We start from the raw sequence: 5,855 nt of genomic DNA, 5'->3' as shown, positions 1-5,855 counted from the left end.
TGAACCTCCTTATTGTTTGATCCACATGTTTGCGGCAGATTTGTCCATTGGTAAGTTTAACTACCTGAATCCTATTTCCCTCTTTGGCAACCACAGTGCCTGCAAGCCATTTGGGCCCTGCAGCGTAGTTGAGGACAAAAACAGGGTAATTTACATCAATACATCGCGCCCTCGCATTCCTGTCATGGTAGTCATATTGTGACTGGCGCCTGCTCTCGACAATTTCTTTCATGGTGGGGTGTATAAGGGATAACCGGGTTTTGAGCGTCCTTTTCATTAGCAGCTCTGCGGGTGGAACCCCTGTGAGCGAGTGTTGTTGGGATCTGTAGGCCAACATGAGGCGTGATAAGTGGCATTGTAGGGAACCCCCTTGGATTCTGAGCATCCCCTGTTTGATTATCTGCACTGCTCGTTCTGCCTGGCCGTTTGAGGCCGGCTTGAACGGTGCCGTTCTAACCTGGTTAATTCCATTGCCTGCCATGAAGTCCTGGAATTCAGTGCTTGTGAAGCACGGGCCATTATCGCTGACCAAGATGTCCGATAGACTGTGGGCGGCGAACATTGCCCGTAGACTTTCTACCATGGCAGAGGATGTGCTTGAATTTAAAATGTCACACTCGATCCATTTAGAGTAGACGTCTACCAGAACCAAAAACATTTTTCCCATGAAAGGACCTGCGTAGTCCACATGGATGCGTGACCAAGGCTTCGCGAGCCATAGCCAGGGGCTAAGGGGGGCTTCCCTGGGCGCATTGCGTGTTGCACCTGCGAACACAAAGTTCCAGATCTGCATCTATCCCTGGCCACCAAACGTGTGACCTGGCAATTGCCTTCATCGTGACAATGCCCGGGTGCTCATTGTGGAGTTCTCTGATGAACACCTCTCTGCCCATCTGGGGCATGACTACACAGTTTCCCCATAGTAGGCAATCGGCCTGAATCGAGAGTTCATCCTTGCGCCTACGAAATGGTTTAAACTACTCAGGGCATGCCCCGTACATGGCTGCCCAGTCCTCATTCAGGACACATTTCTTAACTAAAGACAGTAGCGGGTCTTTATTTGTCCAGATTTTAATCTGACGGGCTGTCACAGGTGAGCCTTCGCTTTTGAAAGCTTCAACAGCCATGACCATCTCAGCATCATGCTCAGCTGTCCTCTCAGTGGTGGCTAGTGGTAGCCTGCTGAGTGCATCGACACAGTTTTCAGTGCCCGGTCTGTGCTGAATTGTGTAGTCATAGGCGGCTAATGTAAGTGCCCACCTCTGTATGGGGGCCGGTGCATTTGCATTTATGGCCTTGTTGTCGGCAAAAAGGGATGTTAGGGGTTTGTGATCTGTCTCCAGCTCAAATTTCCTGCCAAAGAGGTACTGGTGCATTTTTTTACGGCATATACACATGCTAGCGCTTCCTTTTCTACCATCCCGTAACCCCTTTCTGCCCGGGACAGACTTATGGAGGCATAAACTGCCGGCAGTAACTGACCATTGGCATTCACATGCTGCAACACAAACCCGACCCCATAGGACGACGCATCGCACTTTAACACAACTTTCTTACACGGGTCATATAACGTCAACAGTTTGTTGGAGCAGAACAAATTGTGTGCCCTATCAAAAGCCCTTTCCTGCCTGTCCCCCCAGACCCAATCGCGACCTTTGCGTAGGAGCACGTGTAGCGGCTCTAACAGCGTGCTGAATTTGAGAAGAAAGTTGCCAAAATAGTTCAGGGGCCCCAGGAACGAACGCAGCTCCATCATGTTACGGGGTCTGGGTGCTCTCTGGATCGCTTCCGTTTTGGAAGCAGTAGGTCTCATCCCGTCTGCTGCTACCCTCCTCCCCAGGAATTCTACCTCTGGAGCTAAGAAGACGCACTTCGCCTTTTTCAGTCGCAGCCCTACCCGGTCCAGTCTGCGTAGCACCTCCTCCAGGTTGTGGAGGTGTTCTTCAGTATCGCAACCCGTGATGAGGATGTCGTCTTGAAAAACCACCGTCCTTGGAATCGACTTGAGGAGGCTTTCCATATTTCGCTGAAAGATCGCGGCAGCCGAACGAATCCCGAACGGACATCTGTTATAGTCAAACAGCCCCTTGTGTGTTGTGATGATGGTCAGCTTCTTCAACTCACTCGCCAGCTCCTGGGTCATGTAAGCTGACGTCAGGTCCAATTTTGAAAAAAGTTTGCCACCGGATATCGTCGCAAAGAGGTCCTCCGCTCTCTGTCGCGGGTACTGGACTTGGAGTGACACCCGATTGATGGTGGCCTTGTAATCGCCACATATCCTGACCGACCCATCCGCCTTGAGCACCGGCACAATCGGGCTCGCCCAGTCACTGAATTCGACTGGCGAGATGATGCCTTCCCTCAGCAGGCGGTCCAATTCGCCTTCTATCTTTTCCCGCATCACGTACGGCACCGCTCTGGCCTTGTGGTGTACTGGCCTGGCGTCCGGGTTTATGTGAATCACTACCTTGGTCCCCATGAAATTGCCGATGCCGGGTTGTAATAATGAGTCAAATTTGTCCAGGACCTGTGAGCATGATACTCGCTCCACAGAAGAAATTGCATTGACATCGACCCATTTCCAGTTCATGACAGTCAGCCAACTCCTCCCCAGTAGTGCGGGACCATCCCCCGGGACAATCCATAGTGGCAACCTGTTCTCCGAATCTTTGTGGGTCACGACTACCGTGGCGCTGCCGAGCACTGGAATGATCTCCTTTGTATATGTCCGTAGCAGCGCATCTAGCGGCAATAATATTGGCCTCCTGGCCTTGGACACCCACAACCTTTCGAACTGTTTGATACTCACAGGGACTTTTTGGCCCTTGTGTCTAGCTCCATTAATACTGGGATGCCACTGAGGAGCACTTTCATCATTATCGGTGGTGTCCTGGTATATGAACTGGGCCGAATCCTGTCCCAACCATTCCTTAGTGACAAAACTTTGCTGTAGTCTCTCAATAAAGTCGTCCCAATCATCAGCAACACAGTACCTCTCTTCTGTGCTGCTAGTGGCCATGCTCGCGTGGTTTAAATCCCAGTTTCTCGTCGCCAATAATATGTCCTTACTATACAGTATAAATGCACACGAGGCCCATACTTGAGAAAAGATCACTCTGTAACCAGTTACCTTTATTGCCAAGACCTCGAGAGGCAGACAGTGGGTGGAGCTTCCCCTTTTATACCTGAAAGTCCAGGTTAGGAGTGTCTCCCACAAGTTCGCCCCCTGTGGTCAGTGTTCTCAAGGTGTACAACTTAGGTCAGCTCATACATGGGTTACAATGAGAGTTGAATACACGACATTACGGATCCTCACGATTGTCAGGCCGATCCTGGCCACGACCGAAGCTGAGGAAAGATGGACAAGTGGGAGCTGCAGCATGACTCACGGACATCAGCAATCGTCAATTCACTTTTCTCTCTCTCTCTCCAAGTTTAAAACCCTCTCAATGTTTATGATATGTGAGCCCTGAGGAGATAAACCATATGAGGAGTCAATAAGGATATTTCCCCCTCAAGGTGGGGCATTTGTAAGAATAAAAGTGTTTATTAATGATAACATTGATTCTGTGTATGTATAAATGTTAAAAGTGTAGATTAGACGGAAAGGCTGCAGTGTTGAAACAAAATGGATGCTGAGGGTTCCAGTATGGCCCGTTTATGTAATGTGTTAATTGGAAATCAATTAACCTAATCAAGAGATAGCTGGGCCAGTCCAGACAGACACATGGGTGAGGAGAGCCAGTAAGGAACTGCCCTGGGACCAAGATCCAATCCTGAGGCTTTCTGAGGAACATTGGGCCCTGAGAGGTATCAGAACTGACTCAAGCCACAGTTTGCTCTCTTTTTTCTCTCCTGGACACATGGCAAGACCTCCTGCTCAATGACCAGCCAAAACAGCAGGCCGTGTGTTCATCTAGACAGTCAGAGGGAAGTAAAGTGTATCGCTTTTTATTATAACCTCATTGTATCTCTGTTAAAACTAAGGTGGATCCGTAGGTTTATTAACAACTGCTGTTAAGTGTGCATGTGCGTATGTTTTTAATAAACTGTTCCGAATTGTTTTAAAAGAATCGTCTCACTGTCAACTTAATGCCAAAGATTTAGATATTTTACACGCACATCAACACAGACACACATATACACACATATACACATACATATACACACACAGATACACACACACAGACACACAAAAAAACACACACAGACACACAGACACACACATATACAGACACAGACACACACATCAACACACACACAAAACAACACAGTCAGACACACATACACACACACATCAACACACACATACACACACACATCAACACACACACACATCAACACAGGCAGAAACACATACACAACCATTAACACAGACACATACATCAACACAGACATCAACACATACGGCATGGAGAGAAACACAAATAAACAATCAGACAGACACACACCTACACACTGACAGCACGGAGAGACACACACATGAACACAGACAGACACTGAGACACACACATACATACACATGCCACAAATCTAAAAATATCCGCCCACCGTCAGACAGAACACAGAGTGCCTTAGACATATAGAGGGATAGACAGGGAGAATCACTGTCTCTAACTTGGCTGATTTTTGCCCTATTTCTATCCGTATGTATCGTCAATATTGCAGATCAATGAACATTGAAAAGCCGTGAGTTCGGGGCCAGGGGTCCAGGGGCAGCACAGGCCCAGCCCACACTGTGCGATATCTGTGCGCACCAGGTCTGTGCAGCAGAGCAGGTCTCCAGTCGTCTGCGATAACCCTCGCCACTGGACCAAGACCTCGCTCTGTCAAGCCCCGTGTGGTGGCTGGTGTGCAACGGTCACCCCACGTTAAACAAATCCACACACAGGCATCGCCCACCCTTCAGGATGTCGTTCGGGATCCGGAATATTAGGTCCTTCATTGAAACACCTGCGAACTCATCCTTTTTTTTGACGTGGAAGCAAGGGTCACCCTCGTTTCGAGGGACTGCCGATGTTGATCAAGGAAACTGAAAAAAGATGTCAGTGTTGAAAGGTGTGGGACGTTATTCCGCCTATCTCAGGGTTGGTTTTGCAGGGAACTGGTTAAATTGTCAAACGGAATGAAAAATGCTGAGAATCGTAGCCGGCAGGATTCAAACCTGCGCGGGGAAACTCCAATGGATTTCCAGTCCATCGCCTTAACCACTCGACCACGACTACTGGGTCTCTGCCTCTTTAAACGTTACTCAGATAAAATTCAATCATCCATCTCTGCAGCACAAAGGCACTTACAATCTCTTCTTGCTGTATTTTTACTGTTCTATATTGCTCTGGAACTTTTTAATATAAATCTACACCAAGAAACGTAAGTAAAATTCAACATCTTATTCCTCACTGTCAGGGAATTGAACCCCAGTCTCCTGTGTGAGAGGCAAGGATACTCACCACTGTACTAACAAGGAACTCACAGGGGAGATGCTGTCACAGCTGGAATCAAGCTGTGAACAGAACTGGACACCGTGAGAAAGAGGCAATCACATTGAGACACAGAGACAAACAGAGAAACAGGGAGACAGACAGCGAGATAGAGACATGGAGAGGGAGACAGACAGAGACACACAGACAGAGAGAGACAGAGCGACAGACAGACTGAGAGTGACAAACACTCAATGCTGCACTTCTTTCAGGATGTAACCAGCAGGGTGGATAAGGGGAACCAGTGGATGTGGTGTATTTGCTTTCCAGAAGGCATTCAATAATGTGTCACATAAAAGGTTACTGAACAAGATAAAAGCTGATGGGGTTGGGTGTAATGTATTAGCATGGATAGAGGATTGGCTAACTAACAGA

General features: G+C 48.2%; 1 non-coding gene across 1 annotated transcript; it reads right to left on the bottom strand.

Moving 5' to 3' along the window:
* Positions 1-5,143: 5,143 nt before the first annotated feature.
* trnas-gga (transfer RNA serine (anticodon GGA)) lies at positions 5,144-5,225 on the bottom strand. The gene has a single exon. It is a non-coding gene; the product is annotated as a tRNA-Ser (tRNA).
* Positions 5,226-5,855: the final 630 nt, after the last annotated feature.

The sequence above is a fragment of the Pristiophorus japonicus genome, chromosome 23 (assembly GCF_044704955.1).
Source record: "Pristiophorus japonicus isolate sPriJap1 chromosome 23, sPriJap1.hap1, whole genome shotgun sequence".
NCBI classification, from domain to species: Eukaryota; Metazoa; Chordata; class Chondrichthyes; family Pristiophoridae; genus Pristiophorus; species Pristiophorus japonicus.
Note: the sequence above shows the minus strand (reverse complement) of the source record. Positions and strands in the feature narration are given on the sequence as shown.